Below are 22,102 nucleotides of genomic sequence, written 5' to 3'. Positions count from 1 at the left end.
GTGAAGGCAAATTGTTCAGAACACATTTCCCTCACAGCTTCCCAACGTTCTTAGTGGAAAGGTTTTCCTGCCTTTGGGGTTGATCTGACTTGTGCTTGGAAGCTCCATTGTCTGACCTAGTGAGGGAGACCGCTCAGGGGAAGTAGGTTTCCAGCGACCTTCAGGATGAAGCCCTCAAGCTGGGATCCAGAGACAAGATGCTGGCGTGTCTCTGTCCTGGTAACAGGTGATGAAATGCGTCAGGTGACTGTTACTGGTTGAACTGTGTCCCCTCAGAAAAGATATGCTGAAGTCCTACTCTTTCGGAATATGAGCTTGTTTGGAAATAGCTTCTTTACAGAGGTCGTCAAATTCAAATGAAGACAGTAGGGAGGGTTTAATCCTGTATGGCTGGTGTCTTTCTAAAAAGGGAAAATCTGGACACAGAGAGAGACACACATAGAGGTAGATCATGTGAAGACATCAAGAGACTGCCATGTGGAGATGGAGGACTGGAGGGGTGTGTCTCAAGACAAGGCATGTCAGAGACTGCCAGCAAACCACCGCAAGGAAGGAGTCCCTCACAGGTCTCAGAGGGGGCTTGGCTGGGCCAGCACCTTAATTTCACACTTGTAGCCTCCAGCACTGTGAGACAATGTATTTCTGCTGCCCTAAGTCAGCCGGTTTGTGGTGCTTTGTGATGGCAGCCCTGGGACACTAATTCAGTGGGCAGATACTTATTTCTCATGAGAGAAGGTAGCACCATTAGTCAGGTTCTCCAGGAGGTACTTGATCCAAAAAAAAAAAAATGATGAGCCCCTATTTTAAGCAGCCTAGAGAACCACCTGTGCATGTATTTAAGTCATAACATCTTTATTCTAGAAAGTCTTTCCGAGACGTCATGTTTTCAAGTCTGTCTGAAATAACTATGCTGTTTGTTTTTACAAATTATTAAATAATCCTAGAATAAGCACTTTTCACAAGTGAAAGTAGCAGTCCTCGGAAGAGGACTGCAAATCTTTGACAATTAAGCCAGGTGTCTTATTTAGATTATAAAGCCACCTCATATCCTTTTCAGAAAACTGGCAAAATAAAGAAAATTAGAAAAATTAAAAACTGCTGTCAATGAAGCTCTTAACTACTATTTACATGTTTACTTCTTGGATTATCGTATTTCTCTTGCTGTAATGCTAGTTGTTTTATTCAACTTAATTGTCCTGCTGGGGTTGATGTTCTGCAGAAAAAGAGGTCAGACAAGAAAAGTCCAGGTGTCCTGGGGACTCTGTGCCATGAATGATCCAGTCACTTTCCCTGGGCAAGGATGGAGTGAACAGGGCCAGCACAGCTCCAATGGATTGTGTGGGTAAGTGAAGGAGAGGCATTCTAGATGTGCTGGCTGTGAGGGAGACAGAGAAAGAGAGAAATATAAGGAAGCATTTATGGATTTCTTTTTCTTTCTTATGGCAAGGATGGTGTGATCATTTGTGCTACTTCTTAAGGAAACTATAGGAAAGGCTGTTATATACACATACTTGTTCTCGTTTCTGCTTCTTTACTTAATAAAAGTCCCTAAACAGGGATCCATGGAGTCAAAGATGTGAACATCTTTATGTGACCCATACCTACTTTCAAGCCGCTTTCCAGAAAGATTGTTCCAAGTTACACATCAGTGTTGGGTCAAAGTGCTGTTCTCGCAGTGCCTTAATCAGCACTGAGAATTATGCTGTCTTTAGTATGTTCCAATTTAAGAGGTAAAAAATAGAATTTCTTTGCTTGCATTTTTAATTATTAGTATGGCAGATTTTTTAATTCTTGTTAGCCATTTTGCTTATTTTTATGAGGAATGTTTATTCATCTTTTTATCCATTTTTCTCACTTGATTTAAAAATTTTTTGTGTCACTTTTTTTGAAAGCACAAAATAAAGCATGCTCATGCAACAATCAAACCCTATTGAAATGCATAAAGGTAATATTCCCTCCCAGTCCTTAAAACTCCTTAAAACAACATTTGAATGTCCATGCACTTACCTGCATCTCCTATGCTCACATCAACATAAAAAGGCTTATGAACAGATCTCCATTTCACTGCTATTTTGATTAGTAATTTGACTATATACATTACTCTGCAGCTGCCTTTTCACACGATATTTTAGATTGAATCTTCTTCTAGGTCAATTTCTTCCTTCCTTCCTTCCTTCCTTCCTTCCTTCCTTCCTTCCTTCCTTTCCTTTTTTATAAAAGAATGGAGCTGTAACTCAAGATGCCACATAGAAACCCAGAAATGAAGCTCAGGAACAGCTCCAAGAAGGGAATTATGTGGAAACATTAGGTGGAGCATGATTTCAAAGTCACTTTCCTTCAGGGCATTTCTCATGGCCTGCAGGTGGAGAGGGAGGCGTGGGTAGACCTCTCCAGGATACCAGAGTGGCAGAATGGGAGGCAACCCAGCCAAGATTCTGCCAACTACTTTCCTGAGCAAAAGCTGCAGAGAATGATGACCTGGGGGTGGGAGTGGGGAGGGGGGTGCTGGTCAAGTTCAGCAGGAGGCAAACAGGAGCCCTCTCTACTGCTCTGATGGGAGAGTAAACCTTCTCCAGTCTCTCAGAGAGATGTACCACAAGAAGAGGACTAATGCAGAAGTTCGGGTTTCTATGAGCCTGACTTACTTTCCAAGAATTTGGGACCATCCCCACATCTGCCACTTACCTTTCACCTCATGGCGACATTCTAGTTGCCGAATTCCACGACTCTCCTCCTTTGACATATAAAGCATGACAACAATGCAGCATAGACTCTCTGCACACTGAGAACCTTAAGTTTTCTAGGAACCTGAGATACTCCTTATTTTCCATCAATTTTTATCAGTTACTCGAACACTGACCAACATTTTCTATTCTAGACTTTTTAAGGTAATTTTAGGTGGCTGTCCCTCTCCCCAGTTTAATATTGCACGTGGACACACAGGACATGATGTTGACAATTCAGCCAGAGCTATTTGTCTAAAAACAGAATCTGATCTTCACTCCAACCAGCAATCTGGATATGGATCTGGACTTGTGAGGCCCGTTTAAATCCTGCCCCTAGTTCTTACTTAATTGAGGTGCATTACCTGATTCTAGGGCACTGTGAAGGGGAAACTGATCTGGGTCATCTTTTTTTTTTTTTTAATAAATTTATACCCCCTTAACCCATTTCTCTCCTTTTAATAGCTGTGTATTATTTCATGACATGAATATACAAAAATGCCCAATTCATATCCTTCTTCATTGGTAGAAACAGTTATTTCTAGTTTATTTCATCGTATATTGGTTTGGTTTTGATCATAATAAAAAATGCTGGGGGAAAAAACACATCCGCAAATACGTGTAACACACACACATGTACATACACGTATGTGCACTTGGCCCTTGAACAATGTGGGGGTTAAGAGAGCTGACCCTCCACGCAGTTGAAAATCAGCGTATAACTTACAGCTGGCCCCACTGGTCCTCCGTGTCGGAAGTTCTGTATCCACAGATTCAGTCATGGAGTTCTGTAGTAGGTACTACTGAAAATAATTTGCACGCAAGTGGACCCATGGAGTTCAAGACCATGTTGCTCAAGGGTCAACTGTACGTATCCTCATGCCCGTTGCTTTCAGATGTGTAGCAGGAATTCCCTCACTGATCAGTTCTAAATAAATGCCTGGAGCTCATTTCATCAAAAAGCCAGTGAGTAGAGGTGGTAATAGACCCCAGAGGGTATATCTGTTTCTGCAAACAAATGGCAACATACTTCACAGATTTGCAGAAATGCGGGCATTCTGTATATTCACTGAAGTTCATCGCTGGTGTTCTGCAAGAAAACTTGTGAAAGGCTAAACTAGCATTGTGGATCTTGATTTCTGGCTCTGATCTTGATGTCTAATATAAAGAAGACTCTATCTTTGGAGATATGTCAGAAGTTTTAAAAGACAAAGAGCAGGAAGTAAGGCAGAGGGAATACAAGTTTCTTTTACTTTGGTGGAGTCTGGATTTTTGGCTGTAGAACTCTGATATACTGCAAAATAAATAAATGAAGAAGAGTATATATAAGATCGATTCCATCTCCAGTTATTTACCATTTAAATTACGGTGGTAGGCAAGCTTCCAAATTAGAAAAATGCACTTCTGATCAGAGGATAAAGGAAGGGCAGTATTTTAAATGTTGATTTTAAATTAGGTCAGCATAGCCATAGTCTGACTGGTGTGGACTTGAACAAATTTAAACATTGAAAGCGGCCACTGAAAGAAAATATTGTTGGTGTCGTAGAGCAGATCTAAATGGAAGGAGGCCGCTCTCACAGCACAGCTGAATCAGTCCTGGTTGAGAGCCTCAAATCTTCCATTCTTCAACAGAGGTGGGCTTTGATACCGCCTGGGGATCTTGGGCAAATACCTATTGGCCAAAATTCTGATTCAGCAGGTCTGAGGTGGTGTTCAGCGTGTGTAGTTTGAAAAAGCTTCTCAAATCATCACTGTGAGCAATTCTGAATTAAGAACCACTGTCTAAAATATGTTTCTAGAAGTCAGTTTCTTGGATTATCCGAATCGGAATCATTTAGGGGACATGTTCAAAATATACATTCCCAAATTTTGATTCAGTATCACTGGAAAGAAGCTTGAGATTCTGGGATTTTTACAGAACCCCTCAAGTCATTATGCAAACTGAGGTCTCTGAAACACTGGACCCGTGTAATTCAAGAACAGCATTAAAGGAATTCAGTTTCATTGTTCTAACGAATTGTAAATGAGTTGAAATGTAGCCACAAAGGCACCAGCAAGTATGAACACTCGTGGTCAAATTTTACAAGTTGATATATTCAGTCAGATTTAATAACAAGCACATCTTTAAAGAGAAAGGTTGCCTGAACATTACCAGGTGTGGGTACTGCTTTCCTAGCTAACTGGATGTTAACATCAAATCCGCATAGCCGCTGGGTATCTTTATTAAGATGCCTTTTGTTGCAAGCAAAAATCAAGGCTACTGAAAATTAATTTAAGGAATTAATTTAAACAGTTTAAGAGAGGAAATTCATCCTAAGACATGTTTCTCTTATGGAATCAGGAAGCTTGGAGTGAAGCCAAACTTGATGCAAAAATTAAATCAGGGTCCGAGAGCCCTCATGATTTCTACTGTCTGCTCTTTCTACCCTCTTATTTACTTTTCTCTCTCTCTGTGTACCCGTCTCTTCTCTTCCAGGCACATGGTGGAAGATGCCACCCAACAGATTTCAAGTTTACAGTGTCTCCAAGTTCCAGCCCTTCTTCCAGGCACCTCTTATTCCCAAGGTCAAATTGCTGGGAGAGAGAATCCTATAGACCTGTTTGAATAAAGATTTCACCCTTGGTCTAATCAAATGTATAGGAAGATTGCATCTGAAGTATGGCTGCTAGGGCCACTCTTGGCAGCTCCCAAAGCTTAGGGGTTGGGTTTGATGTCTAGCCTAGAGATTTAGAAACAACCAAAAATAATAATGATAAGAGTCAAATCAGTGTGGTCAAACTGAATGCAAGTATATAAATGCGCGCGTGTGCGCGCACACACACACAGACAATTACAATTTATGTAACATAAAAAGTGGCCCTGCTCTTTCAAAATATCTGCCTCTAAGGAATTTGCAAACCCTCTTAGCCCTGCGCCTAGAAGCCCACACAGAGCTTCTGTTCCATGCTATGGCTATTTCATGTTGTGTTTTTAGTTCCCTGTCCTAAAACTGAATGACTTTAAAATACCCTGAGGGTAGAGATTTGGTCTGGCCTAACAACTACAATGACCATAATGTCCAGCATAAGTTATAGACTTAAAAGCAATTTGTTGAATCATATGGGTGCAGGGATTCCCAAATTTTATTTCAAACTCTTCACATCTGCTTAAGTTTTTATCACAAAAATTCTTTGTAGCTGCCAGCATTGATATAATCATTACCTCCTCTTGACATCTGATTGGTGGTAGGTTGAATTAATCTGGGCTTCACTTGGTTTCCCAAGGAACCTTTGAAGCTTGCCTGTCTTCCCTTCACTCACTCAAACAGTAGCTTCTGGAAGTCCCCTTGGAGTGTTCTGACATGTTCTCATGAGCAGTCTTGAACATTTTCCACATAATTTTCAGAACTCTTCTTTCTCTGTTAAGGCTCTCTGTTCCCATTAACCATCTATCCTATAATCATACTTCTCAGCCCTTCAGGTCTTCTGAGATAGTGATATTTAAACTTTATAACTGACCTGAGAGATCTTTTGAAGATGCAGATTCAAATTCAGAAGCCCTGGAAAAACACCTTGTAGTCTGCATTTCTAACAAGCTCCCAGCTCATGCTGTTGCTGCTGGTCCAAGGACTCCACTTTGAGCAGCAAGGTTCTAAAGACCTTTCCTATAATTTAGCTGTCTTAAGATTTTAAAAAATCTCAGAACCTCTGGATTTTTTCTAAGGATAACCAAACAAAGCCAATTTTGCTAGTCAATGTCAATCCAAGTCACCGAATTCTCTTGTCTCTGTCGCTTTGACTTAAACCAGTGAATGGCAGAGTTTCTTCTCCTAACATTGTGATGTAGTATTTGTCTATATCACCACCATTGTCTTAATTGGTGCGAAGAAATAGCTACTTTCGGAATGTATACCTAGGAAGGTTCTGCCCCTTAAGAAAACACTTTCATCTTTGTGGGTTTCCCCACGTCTCTCTCACAGTTACTTGGGACTAACGGGAACTGTATGAGTAGCTGTGTGCAGAGTGCAGACTGCCTCTGTCTGGCAAAAGAACATCGCAGTAAGGATATGCTGCTCACCTCAACCATCTCATGAACTTCACAGCTGCACAAAAAGGTGACATGTGGCATTAGCACAGAAAAGTGGCTCTCAAGGGCAGTGTTGGCACACACTGCATGCCAAAGAGAGGGGCTAGGTGTGCTCTGATATATTTGTTAGCGACAGTAGTAAGAGACCAGAATCTGCCAGTGGTTTATTTTTAAATCTGTTACAGTGGATTCTAGTTCAGGATTCTGACTACACAGTGATGTCATGCTAATTCATTTTTTCATTTGCTTCCTTTTGAGAATTTGGTAAGAATTGAATTTTGTCTTGGGCACTGGGGTCACGCACATATGATTGTCATCTGTCTGTCTTTCTATTGCAGAAGATTCAGTATAACTCATTTTCCAAGTACTACGCTGGTTTGTTTTTTCCACTAAAATTTCTCATTATTTAGGTTCTATTTGGAAAATCCAGCCCGTGTCTACTTATGTAACCCAAAAGAGAAAATAGTTTATTTTTCTCCATAAATGTACCCTTCAAACTTATTGGATATAATCAGAGGGAAAGTTTCCTATAACTGGAGCATCCTCTATGTAAATAATCACAGTCCTTTCCCAGCATGCTTCCTTCTCTACTCAGTCAGAATATCTGAACTTGTCCTTGGTGTCAGGCTCTGCTGATACCCCAGTTCATCTCAAGAACGCCTCTCCTTTTTCATCGCTATATTAAAACACATTGCTCTCCCATCATGAAACTCATAAAGTCCTTTAAACCAACATTACCCAGAAGATGCTCATTTTTTTCTCTGCTTGTCCTGTGTTTGTTCATCTTATTTTTCCAAGTAGATTATAAGTACACTGAAGATGTAATCAGGTAACAGGTTTGTTTTCTATTGTGCTAGGACCAAAACAAAACCATGCTAAAAACTCCATATAGCTTATACTTATTTTATGAATATCAAATGACTGAAATCCCATCTTTGAAAATAAATATGCAGAACACATAGCTGCATTTTCAACTCAGTGTAGGTGAGCTAATTAGAAATGACATGCATGTGTACATGGCACTTTACCCGGTGCCTTGTTCACATTCTGTACTCAAGTCAGCTTAATTCAACCCTTATTTCTTCTCTAGTTTATTCATGGTCTTTGGGAAGGAATGAGATCTTTCAAATCTACTGATTTTAAGAATTTCTAAAATCATTTCTGAGACTCGAGGCCGAACAAGGAATTCAATGATACAAAATTATGACTGCAACTTCTACCCAATTTTCTTTTTTTTTTTCCGTTGAGGTTATAGAAATATATATATATTTCATCTTTTCTAGATGAAATCGAAATTTTTTTGACAGAAAACTAAAGGTTTTTTTAATCCCTTCATCTGTCTTCACTGATGTTAAAAAACATGCAAAGAAGAAAATGGAAAATGAGCATTCTCAATGTGTGAAAGAGTGTGTATACTTTTAATTAGTGAATTCAGACTCTCCACAGACCCCCAAGAAGTGGTTCCATGGTGTTACAACCCTTGAAATCTTTTTCAAAGGAGACATGAGTGTGGCAAGCCAAAAAAGGAAGAAGTGTAGTTGCTGTTTAAGAAAAAATGTCATACATATGACTTCTAGTTTGTCAACTACTACACCAGAAAAAGAGTTTTGTTTTTATTTTTGTTTTTGTTTTTGTTTTTGATATGTGTTTCATTTTGCCCTTCTTCTCTTTTTTTTTTGCTTTACTTTTGTTTCTGGGATGAAGCAGTGATAATGAAGCTCTGATTGAATGTGACCATTGGCATGAGGGGAAAGACATGTTTCACCCTGTCTCTAGACTGAAATGGAGCCCAGCTCCCCATGGCAGAGTTAAAGGAACTTTCAACCATGTGCTTAGCACACACCAAACCATCATCAGAACAAAGTAGGTTTGGAATGTGGTTTATGCAAACAGCATTAAGCAGAGTATATCTTTAACTTAAGAATTAAATGTAAGTAGAGTGTATCTTTGGAGTTGAACTTGAGGAAAACCAGGCTGTCCAGAGAAATCTTGCTACAGAACATTGACTCAACTGCTTAGAAATGTTCAAGCAATCAAAACATGAACTTTCAACAAAGTCCAAGTGTCTCCATTTAGAGTTTGTTTTCCAGATGACAGAATATTTCAGTCAATTTGAAGTTTGTATGTCTGTATAAGGGTATTTTCATTCTCAAAAAAATACTCTTTTAAGTGAACAAACATCCTCTTAGTGAATAGAAATGAGTAGAGTTGAGAGGGGCTGTCAGGAGCGGCAGGGACTTAGTATGTTTTCTTTTACAAAAAGATCCTTTACTTCTAGTATATTTAAAAAGGTACGCAGATGTCTTATTTTGTGCTTGCCTTCTGTACAATGAATTCTAAATGACTATCAGTTTTTGTTTTGTTTTGTTTTTTTTGTATGTTTTTCCTGCTACAAATTCATGTGTGAGCAGGAAGTCAAACCATGCAGGAATGAAAGCTTCATTTTATATTAATTTTTTGGCATAGATAGCATTAGTAGAGAATGTGTATGTGTATATGTGTGCATGTGCATTTGCATACATTAACATTTAATTCAATCTAACATGAAAGTCTCCAGTGTCTAAATGCTACTAAGAATTGTAATAGACTAATCTTTTCCCAAATGCTAGATCTCCTTTTGCACACTTTTTATATCTGGGTTCAAATTTCTTTTATCTCGATTCACTCAGGTCTGACTTTTCAGAAAAATCTGAGAATTTTGATTTCAACCAGAGAAACCATCCTTATGAGAGTATTTTAGAAAAGATGGAAAATAGGGAGTATTATGAACAACAAGTGGGGGCAAGTTTTTAGTCAAGTTTAGGGTAAAGTATTTTTCAAGTTTACCCTGAAGCAAATTCAGAGTTGAGTGTGGTCTAAAACCAAACTCCTATGTTTGTGCAGAAGAAGATGGTGACATTTTAATAAGGTCCTGAAGATAACAGTGGCCACTAAAAATATGGGAGTCAGTTCTCAAGTCAGCAGACCAAAGGTGCTGAACGTCCAGTGGGAGGAGGGTGAGCAGAGTGGTCAGTCTTGGACATCCTTAAGCCAGTCTCTGTCCAAGTTGCTTCCTATTTATTTATGCCTTTCAACTCTTTCATTAGTTTTATGAAATTGACATTATCTCTGTTTTACAGATGAAAAAAACCGTTATTAATAAAAATGAATTGAAAACTTTAAAGAATGTATTTGTAGATTTAGATGTGATGGCAAGTAAGTAAAAGCAAGTCCAAATGGCCCACAAGCCTTCAGTCCTGAGAATATGAGACTAGTAAATGCACAAATATTCACACATCTATTGACAGTTTCCTTTTTCCTTGGATCTGTTCCTTGAGTCACTGCTTACCAGGTTGTTGACTGATAAATAGAGACTGGTTGTTTATAAACTCCATTTCTTATTGTTTTAAAGAGCCATGTTTAGGTCTTAGGGAATAAGATTTTTCAATTTACTATTTTAATATCTGACACCTGGAAAACAGTTTCTAATAATTAACTTAAATAATAAAATATTAACTTTTATCTTTTAAAGTTTTTCTTATGAGCAGTTTTGTTTACTACATTTCCTTAAACTACAGTGAAGGATGTAAAAAAGACAGGGAGATGAATGTACTCCTGGCATAAGTATTCCCTGTTACATGTACACAGAACTATAGAAAAGGAGGTATAAGTCAAAATGATAGATATAATAACTAATATGTAGAGCTCTCCTTATGCCTGCACTGGTCTAAGTACTTTACATATATTAACTTGCTTAATTCTCATAACACTCCTATGAGGGAGGCACCATTAGTATACTAGTTTGTGAGATAAAAAATCAAGGCACAATGAGGTTGAAATCTTGCCAAAGTTCATAGAGCGGATAAGTAGCAAAGTTATATTGTAAACCCAGACATCTGACACCAGAATCTGTGTTTCTGTTATGTTATGACATGTAGCTTCTCTTAAAACACAGTAATCCTTGCCTCCACCAAATCCCCAGTGGGTCATTGTTTTAATAGTAAGATCATATTTATTTTATGATATTATTTAGATGAAATATAGAAGTGGAAAATTCTCAACAGATGAGAAATTGTGAAGTACCATACCTTGCAATCATATAGTCTGGAAAAAGAAAATACATTTCCTACCTTTCATTGTATTACATTTTACTCTCTCAGAAAGACCAAACTCTCCTTTAATCTGTTATTTCACATCACCATGTATGCTTAATAATTTATATGGCTTCAGCAAAGTAATGATTAACTCATCTGTAAACATTTCTGGGGCACCTTTTATTTTGAAGTCATAACTTTATATACGGATCTAAAAGGAACTTAGAACAGAAAATACAATGGTTTAACAAGAAAGTTCAAAACTGCAAAAACATTAAAACTAATCAGATGCTTTTTATTCTAAAAATTCAAGGTAATGTATCAAGATTAAAGATAAACAAACAAGAAGATAAAAAACAAGACCCTCTTATAACCAGAGTAAAGTACCTGGTAAGTAAATCCAGCAAAGACCAGGAAAGTTCTCTGGGCTACGAGGACTGAATAGAAAATCAGAAAGAGTGAGTACCTTACATCTCATAGTTCATTCAAAGCCGTAGAAGGAAATGGTCAAAATTAAACAAACAAAATTGTTCTTAGCTGATTGATAGATGATATATCATGAGATCAAGAAAGTCTGAGTGATGCAAGGGTCATGACTATCATCAAACCAGCTAATCACATCCATCCAAGTATGCAATTTGAATTAGTAACTCGTCGATTACATGTCAGTATAACACTGTTTCATGTTAAAATTGCTGGTTACTATGGAAGTCTTTTTGAGACTAGCATTATTTGCCATCATCACGTTTATGTGATTTTCCTCTACAGCAAACATTCTATTGTTTGATTTGTTAGATAGCTGTGTGTCTATTTGTCTCACTCTTTAATGGGAATCTTTGTTAGCCAAATATCTTACCCATTTGGTCTTGTTCTGGAAGACATAAGCCAGACCCATTTTAAACTGGAAAGGGCTTTCAGTGAAGCCAAGGGACAATATTTCATAGAACTAGCAATCCTAGCAGAATCTGATGGCTTTCTAGTCTATACACATTAGAAGCTAAATGAAATGCCTTTGGAAATTGAATAGACCAGATTCAGAACTAGAGTGAAAAACCATCTCTGTTTGCCTGGGACCTTGAGGTTTCCCAGGACAGGATACTTTTCAGTGCTTAAACAGAAGATGCCAGGCAAATAGGGACTGATAGTCACCCTATAAACAGTACGCTCAAGTCGGTCCACCAAACCTGCGTCTCATCAAAGCACTAATGTTATCTGTGCTTATCATGAGTCCGTGACCTAAATCTTGGATCCCTCTGTAGCCAAGAGCTACAATTCCCTTCCAATTCTCTCAGGATTGTTCAGGCATTAGGGTATTTAGGGAGGAAAGAAAGGACTCATGGACTTAATCAGATGGAAGTTGGGATAGCAGAAAGAGAAGGATGAAATGATCAATGTCTGGCTAATTAGCAACATCAATTGACGCATTTGTTCCACGATGTCTGCTCCTTGCGAACATCCTTTAGAGGGTGAGAACTGACCACCAGATACAGGAATCACAGCCCAAATTATCACAAGCCTCTAACATTGTTAGAAATCCATCTTTATGATTAATAGAATTTTAAAAGTGGCCAAGGATGAAGACTGGAATCAAAGTCAGGACAATGGACTGACGCGTTGCATGGTATAAACGTGGTTCTGTGACCCCACTGGGGTAGGAGCACACCCGGGCACTTTATCTCAAATGAGTAATTGCATAAATTCTTGAATGGCAATAAATGGTAAATTAAGAATCTGGCTTCTCGAACTTTATCAATTCATCTCCTTCAAGGTAGATGATTCTCTTACCAGCATGGGGTCCAATAAATCCAAATCAATGGCATGCTAATATTTGCTGTTGATATCAGTATGTTAGCGTAACATGAAGGCTAATAGGCATATTGTGGAAGTCATCACCTTAGATTCCCCAGAGAACTAGACACCACTGCAAACAAGAGATGGGCCCGTTCCCCTAAATGGCCATTTTTCATTGGAGTGGTCACATTAAATGTTTCGTACTTTTTTCAAGGTCAATGCTTACGTCTCAAAGAAAGTAGAAATAGAGCTAAATATCCCCATAGCAGCTTAGGAAAAGCTGATTCTTGTAAGGTTTCATAGCCAAGCTCAATAAAAATTACTCTATTACCCCATCTCCTTTTAACAGCAGAAAGCATTTCTTTCATGGGATGGTTGTAAAGTGGTAGTCTGTGCATTTTTCAGGTTGGGATTCTAAGATTCTAGGAAATGAGGTTACATTCAAGGTTACTTGTTTCTTCAGACTGAGTAGAAGTCAGGTCACTTGAATACATAAATGCTGTCATTTTTTATGTAGCATATATTTATCCTTTGGTCTTGTCTGTAACCAACTTATAGTAACCTTGATTTCAGATCCAGATTTATTATTATTATCACACTTCTATGTAAAAGTACTGACTATAAAATTAAGTGGGTCATGACTAGGAATATTTGACAGCCTTTTGCTAAATTCAAAAAGACCACATGGCAATATACTTCCTGCTAGACAGCTGTCCCCATAAAAAATCTGCTCTCACAAGAAGCATCCTTGTTGACCAGCTGAATGACCCACTTGTGTCTGGGCAGGAATCCATTCATTCTGGGGCTGATACATTTGTTAGGAAGAAAAAGAAAGAAAAAAATGCTCTTTTTACCCATACTTTACAAATAATTCAAAAGTAAATACAAAAACTTGGACTTCATTTGTTGACATTTGACATCCTTAATCATCAATGCAACGCTAACACAAGTTATGAACGTTCCCTTGTACATTTTATACGATGATGTCTATTTTTCTAGTTTATTGCTCCGTGAAACGTGCAGGGAAGGCTTCGCTTTGGCTGATTTCTCTGTGAAAATAGCAAAACCATGTGGAATCATTTTCTATTAGTGTAGATTAGCCCTCTTTCTTTCAGAACATACGATGCCTTGGCTCTCAAGGTAAATTAACCTTAAATAGAACTGATGAGATGGCAGCCTCTTTTTCTGTGCAAACAGGAAATGCACACTTCAGAAAAACAGACCGACAAGGCTAACAGAGTTGCTGTCCGAATCCTTCACTCTGCCGGAGCAACTGTGCAGCTCATCCTTGAAAATCGTGTTAAGTGTTCCTGATTCAGAGGGTTATAGCAGTCCTGCTCAGTCCAATCTCTTCATACGGGAGTAAAATGTGAAAAATGACTGTCTGATCTTTTTTCCAAATCTAATCCATTAGCCTATTGCCTTTCACGGATTTTATTTTGCACACCAGGTCCCTCTCCTCATCGTATGGCGTTACTTCAGCGCCAAAGGCATAGGTGAGGAAAACCAGGTGTCACGATGCCGCTTTTTAGTAAAAAGATAGTGAATGATACTGACCTCACTTCAAATCACAATTCCGTTGGCCGTGAGGAATTGACACGTTATATGTTATGTAACCCTCGTCTAGTCTTTAACATCAGATTAGTTTATGCTACTTCACAGGGTTGATAATGACGTTTAATCAGAACATGTATCTGGGTGCCCAGCGGAATGCCTGGTTCAATAAATATGTGTTCCATTTTGGCAGCTTACAGTTCAAAAGTAGAGAAACTCTCTTTTCCTTCTTGATTTATAGAATCTGTCTAAAGACACAGGCATTCCACATTTGATTGCTTTTCACTTTATGGCCTTCGCAGATACTGCGTTTTTTACAAATTGAAGGTCTGTGGCAACCCTGAGTGAAGCAGGTCTGTCAGCGCCATTTGTCCGTCAGCATTTGCTTATGCCATGTCTCTGTGTCACAGTTTGGTAATTCTTGCAATATTTCAAACGTTGTCATTATTATTGTACTTGTTATGGTGAGCCGTGATGGGTGATCTTGGATGTAACTACTATGATTTGCTGAAGGCTCCGATGATGGTTAGCATTTTTTAGCAAGAAAGTATTTTTAATTAAGGTGTGCATATTTTGGACATAATGCCGTTGCACACTTAATAGATGATGGTATAGCGTAAACATAAATTTTATGTGCCCTGAAAACTAAAAAAATCTATGTGACTGGCTTCATTGTGACATTCACTTTGCCACCTTTCCTGGAACCAAACAGCATTATTTCCGAGGTATGCCCATACCAACTTCTTAAGCATATTTTTTCTGCTTACCCAAGCTAGTAAATATTTTTTTTATAAATGCCTATACACTTATGTCCTATTAGACTCAAAATATGTTTACCATAGCCTGTCTTGCATTACAGTTTTGGAAGTCTCCACCTCATGAGATGACCTCTATGTTAGAATCCAATAATAGTTTATGTTTTTCCATGAAAAGCCTCACTCAGACTTCATAAGATTGTTTTGTCTTTAGTTGTAGCATGTTTGTTGAATGAATAACAGATCACCATCAATAGCTGGCTCTTAGCTGTGGCACAAGGTATAGGAAGGAATAAATGTGAATGTTTTCACATATTATTTTATACCCACAAATAATGTATTAGTGATGCCTTATGAAATATAACCTGTTAAAAAAAGGTAAAAGTCAATGTAACAAAACACTTATGTACTTAAACAAGAATTGCAGGGGCTTCTAGAACATTGTTTAAATCAGATGGGTGGCAAAGAAAAGTTCAAAGAGCGATCCAAAAAGAATGCCAAAGGAAAAGAAATCAGAAAAAGAAAAGATAAAATGAATGCCTTTGGGGAGAAGGAGGTGTTGTAGGATGAGGTTTAAAGTTTACCCCTTGTTTGAAGAATGCAGGCAGAAGCAATCATCAACATATTTTTGCATGTGAAAAGGAGGCAAGATAAAGGAGTGAGGGAGAGACTGTCCAGGTCTGAGTAAAGATGACCTCCTTTACAGTTCACTTCAGCGGAATCTCAGAAGGGCGCCACCTTCTCCTTTGGGGCTCACCTTTGTACCTTAGCAAACCTGTCAGAGCAAGTGTCTTAGTGCGTGGCTGTTTGTCAGACCCTAAAAATCGCTGTCAGGAAGTAACTGTCTCCCTCGCACGTGAGATTTCTTAAGTTTTCCATGGAAAACTCAATACATTTAAATAAGTAAATATCGCTTAGCGTGACAATCACAAATGTCAGCTGCTTTCCTGGGAACGCATCCGAATTGGAGCGTGTCCTTTGAGAGGTATTTAGGAGCTCAACGCTTCCGTAGTCCTTGTCCCTAGAGCCTTCGCAGGGGTTTGCTGCTCGTGATTACGAGCGAGAGTGGAATTTGCAGTAAATCAGGTTGTCTCCTTAAACCAACTTCTGTTTGTGGCTCTCTAAACAGTCTATTAGACCTGGAGACGGCGCCATGTAAATAAAGGGGAACATGTAGAAGCCACAGGATCCAACTGGCCTTAGAGGGAGGAGCTCCGGCTTGCCTCCATGTGGGAGCCGCGCAAGGTGGCCCTGTGCAGGCTCATTACCGTTCTGCCTCTGTGTTTGGGGAACTTGCAAGAGCATCAAGAGAAACCTGAAGGTAATTACGATTCTGATGAATTTTTCTCTTCATTCTTTTTCTCCCATCCTCACCGCCATCCTTCTAACGCCCTCTGACTTTCTGCATGCTTTATTTGAGTCAGGAACTTAAACATTTCACCAGGTTTTACAAGAGGCAACACACTTCATCTGGTGGATTTTGCCAACTATTGTCACAGCATCAGATGTAAGCTTCTTTACTTAAAGTTGATCTTTGAGTACACTGTCCTTTCCTGTCGGTATCTATATATTTTGCAATACCCATGTTATTACTGTGAAGACGTCCCTGTGTATTAGTCATATCTACTTCCTGGCGGACTCAGGTGTCTACCCTGACTATTAGCTACAAAGGGTTTCCCAGGCACGGAAGGTATCTGTCATCCTGTTTCCATCTCTAACACAGCATTAGGGGAAGACAGTCATATTTCCAATGTTAAAACCGGTCTGCAGTCCTCTGGGTAATGCAGGATCCCTAAGTAGAACTGCAGACCTACAGTTTTCTTCTTTCCACTCAATAAGATACTTGGTAACTATTGAATGGACCTATATAAGGTTATTTTAATCCTAATTTCTTTTTCAAAGCAATTCTTGAATGTGTGTATTTGTGTGTTGTGGAATCAAAAATTGAGTCCAAATATGAACTTTATAAATTAGTAACTATACTTTGAAAAATACATTATTTAAAAATTTAATTCTCTGTATATAAATATTAGTGTGTCCCTTTTAAAATCGATACCAGTATATAAGATTATGTATATGAGAGATTTCAGGTAAAATGAAACTATATATAAATATATATGTAAGCCTACGTGAAATGGATAATATTCTAGAAAATATCTATGGAGGAAATAGACAAAGTTATCACAGAACTCTACTGCCATAAAAATACAGTGATTCTCGGTGGGTTCACAGAGGGATTTTACCAAGCTTTTAAAGACTAGAAATTTAAGGTAGTCTCAGAGTGTAGGGAAAGAAAGAAAATTCTCAATTTTTAAAATCATGTAAGGATAGCTATGAAACCTAAACCTGTTGAAATAACACATTAAAAAGAAAACTAAAGCCCAAACTTACTGATGAGTATCAATGCAAAATAATAAATAATTTTGTAGAAAACTAAATCTAATAGCACAATGAACTAATATATAATGAAGTAGGAGTTTTTTGGTAACAATTCTGAGATATTTCAGTAATAGGAAGTTTATGGTAAAATTTCCCACATCAATTGATTTACAGAAAAAAATACAATTATCTTCATAGACATTAAACAGAACTTTGAAAAATTCAACATGAACTCATGAGAAAGCTCTTCAGAAAACAGAATGGATATTTTCTTAAGATGAATTTTGTACTCATACACACACATACGTGTGTGTGCGCATATGGTGCCTTGCATGTATATACAATATTTCATATATACAATGGAATACTACTTAGCCATAAAAAAGAATGAAGTTTTGCTATTTTCAGCAACACTGAGGGACTTGGAGGGCATTACACTAGGTGAAATAATTTAGTCAAAGAAGGACAAATATGTCTGTCAAATCTCCATATGATTTGACCCTTGTACAATGCAGGGGTTAGGGGTACCAAACCCTTCACAGGCAGAAATCTGTATGTAACTTACACAGCATATACGGTATGTGGTTCCATATCCCTGGTTACTCTGGTCCATTGAACTGTGGATTCAACCAATGACAGGTCATGTAGTACTGTAGTATGTCCTGTTGAGAAGAATCTGCGAAGAAGTGATCCGTGCCGTTCAAAACCATGTTGTTCAAGGGTCAACTCTTTATGTGTTTACTACATACATATCAGAAGTATAAGTCAGAGACTAGTGAAAGGGTTGAAAATAGTTTCCTGTAGGAGTAGGATGGTCTAAGAAAGAGAGTGAGTCCTCCCTGAACATATCTTTTTAAATCATTTTGACTTCTGAACCATGAAAATGTTTTACAAAATCACAAAATGAAATTGTCATAAAACATGAAAAAGCCACCTTAAAATTGAACACGTACACAAACAACAACCACAATAACTATGTGAGCTGATTTTTGAAATTGAGAAGCCCCTGGACTCTCACTTACTCATGTTGCGTGTTTACGGCTCTAGCTGTGAGATTCCCTGTTTATTTCTTGTACCTGAAGATATCTCCTTTTTTTCAAACTTCGTTATCTATGCATCTAAATTTTAAAAAATATTTTTTTAGCATTTCTATGTGCTTTAAAAGAGATTCTCTATTAGATAACTCTGCCAATTGACTAAATCCAAAGCCATTGATAACAGATTCTTAAACAATTGAATTTCTCCCAGTAAAAATTTTTCAAAACACAAGTAGATGTGGGTTCTTTGGCCAGTAGACAACGACATTTCAATTTTCTTCTCCTGAAATAGGTATCAGGTCAGTCTCTCAAACACATGTTCTTCAACAAGATTGTAAGCTGCTTGATGGGAAACTGTGCTATCTATATTTCCCCTAACATTATTAGCAACTAACATAAAGCCAAATATTTGGAAGTAATCAATAAAAAAAAATAAATCTGGTAAATATTAGTCATAGTCTGATGAATGTTTAATATTGAGAAAAGGACAGAATATAACTACCCTTTGCGTCAGTAGTGGTTAATCACCTCTCCTTTGCTCTTTGGAGCTTGATATTATCCATAACTCTGCAGTTACATTGATTTGTAATAATCCAATGCTAATATCTATAAAAAGCCCAATATATAGGATTACCTTTTCCTCAGCAACTAAGAGACACAGTATACACAGTCACCCTTCCTGGTTCAAATCCAGGCTATCTTAGATTTTTGGGTACCTATACTTGTAAAGATTGAAACGAATCAGGAGTGGCATTGCTGGGTCATATAATAGTTCTATTTTTAGTTGTTTGAGAAACTTCCATATTGTTTCCCACAGTGGCCTCATCAATTTATATTCCCACCAACAGTATACAAAAGTTCCCTTTCTCCATATCCTTGCCAGCATTTGTTATTTGTATGTGTGTGTGTGTGTGTGTTTTTCTTTGATGATAGCCGTTCTGACAGATGTGAGGTGATAGCTCATTGTGGTTTAGATTTGCATTTCACTGATGATTAGTGATCTTTTCATGTGGTCATTGGCCACCTGCATTTCCTCTTTCCAAAAATGTCTATTCCACTCCTGAGTACAGATCTGAAGAAAACACACTAATCCCAAAAGGTACATGCACCTCCATGTTCATAACAGCATTATTTACAGTTGCCAAGATATGGAAGCAACTTGTGTGTCCATCAGCAGATGAATGGATGAAGAAAATGTTACACACACACACACACACACACACACACAGACACGCGCGCACGCGCAGACAATTGAATACTATTCAGCCATAAAAAAAAGAATGAAATTTTGCCATTTGCAGCAACATGGATGGACTTAGAGGGCATTATGCCAAGTCAAATAAATCAGACATAGAAAGACCACTACTGTATGATGTAATTTATATGTGGAATCTAAAACTAAAATAAAATAGTGAATATAACAAAAAAAAAAAAGAAGCAGGCTGACAGATATAGAGAACTAGTGGTTACCAGTGGGGAGAAGAAAATGGGGAGGGGCATTGTAGGGGTAGGGGGTTAGGAGGTACAAAATATTAGGTATAAAGTGAGCTACAAGGAAGTATTGTACAACACGGGGAATATAGCCAGTATTTTACAATAACTATAAATGGTGTATAACCTTTTAAAATTTGAACTACTATATTGTACACCTGTGATTTATATAATATTGTGCCTTAACTATGCTTCGATAAAAATTTGAAGTGATCGTGTGACAAATTATCAAGGTCAGGTTGGCTCAAGTCATGGATATGTTGATATATTGGTTCTGTCTCCTTATGTTTCCTGAAGGATTATGTTTTATTGCTTTGTACTTTGTTTTTTTAGAGTTTACTAAGATTGTAGAGATTGGACGGCAGCATGAAATCTATTCACTCCCTAAACCACACATTTCCAAACATACAAAGCTAGGTAATTCAACATAAACAACACTAATCAGCATAAACAATGCAAACAACATTAACACCAGAGAATTCAGCATGAACAACTTCAAACAGAACAGCTAATGCTGACTGAGCACCTCGTAAGGGCAGGCGCTGTTTTGGAGAGAGAGAGAGGAGGAAAGAGACTCATTTAATTCTCCCAGTTATAGAATCTGGGTATAAAGTCCAGGTATTTGCATAATTCTACATTTTCTCAAAGTTTCATGACTTATACGTGATCATATAATTTGGGAGCTGAATCAGTCTAAGTTTGGTTCATGCTTTTAACCAACCATACCTTACCTCTTAACTCCTGATCCACAAACTCCTGGCTTGAACATTTGTGTTTAGTGAGAGACAGAGGTCAAGAGGAGGTGCTCATTCCTCCACATCATTAATTAGTGTGAATTCTTATATTTCTTACCTGGTTTTCATTAAGGACCATTCAACACCTTGAGAGGGGTGAGGACTGGCGGGAGAGAGCATTGGACTGATGAACATATGTCATTATACTTGGAAATGAACATTTGTTGTCATTCCTGTGACCAAACTGAATGAACAAATCTTACTTGTCACTTCCTGAGACTGTGGGGAACTGAATGTTTCAACCTGCTTGCAGGGTTGAGGGCTTACTGAGAAAATCATTCCGAAATTATAGTAGTTGTTAGAGGAGCCTCTTACGAAGCAGCACAGGTGATTTATACCTCCCATATTTACAGGAAAAAATTCCTTTCTTTATTGTAGCCCTTTGAGGAGGACCTTGAGCAGTTTTGAACACGATCCTGCAGACATGAAAGGCTGGTTAAACATCCAAAATGCGGGTCCTTCCTCTGAATATCCTTGGGGGCCACCCTTGGTAAGCAGAAGCAGTGGCTGCCATGTGGGCACAGGCACCTGGCAGAGAAGATTTGTCTCGGCTCTCTCTGCCCTGTGTACTACATGTATCTGAGCCCCTATTTTTAATTTGTTCATCTCTGGGCCTTCTTGGAGCAGACTCTGGCATTTGTGCCAGAAAGTATGGGGTTAAATGATGTTCAGAATCACTTTATGGCCAAAAGCCAGAGAGAATTATCCTTGACCTGGATACACTGATCATCTTAGAGTCCTGAACAGAAAAGGGAGGATACTGATTTTTTTTAACACATCCTTTCTGTTTCACACCCAAATCGCATGCATTATCAGTTTGAAAATAATAGTATTTATTTTTGAGCAGCTAAATGTTTGTTGATATTTATACCTCCCATAATGAGGTAAATACTGGCATGTGTTTGAAACACATTGAAACATACTGGGAGTTTTAAACGCTTTTTACTCACTTTGGGGACAAATGTCAAAGGGTAGCCTGAGGCTAACCATTTGGAGTAAGAGAACAATGGTATTAAAGATGGATTTAATTACTAATACAAAAGGACTCAGAGAGTGATTATTATTACTTGACCTATAGTTTCTATGTGTTAAAATTAAAGTAATTAAAGTTTTTTAAAAATTAATTTAAGGAAGAGTGTTATCACTACTTGAGGGTAAGACTATATTCTGACACTTTAAAAACATTTTTCATTTTTTTTGTTAATGGAGATACTGGGGATTGAACCCAGGACCTCCTGCACACTAGGCATGCACTCTACCACTGAACTATACTGCACTGACACTTCTTAAAATGTATCTAAATATATAGCTACAGAACATGTATTATCAGCAGCAATTTTATTTACTGGACTTCTCTGGAGGCCTTTAACATAATTTTTTTGAAATATATCACCACTTATTTTCACCCCCCCCCCTTTTTTTTGTGGAGGGAGGTAATT

The sequence above is a fragment of the Vicugna pacos genome, chromosome 6 (genome assembly GCF_048564905.1).
Source record: "Vicugna pacos chromosome 6, VicPac4, whole genome shotgun sequence".
NCBI classification, from domain to species: Eukaryota; Metazoa; Chordata; class Mammalia; order Artiodactyla; family Camelidae; genus Vicugna; species Vicugna pacos.
The sequence above is the reverse complement of the archived record's forward strand: the minus strand, read 5'-3'. Positions refer to the sequence as shown.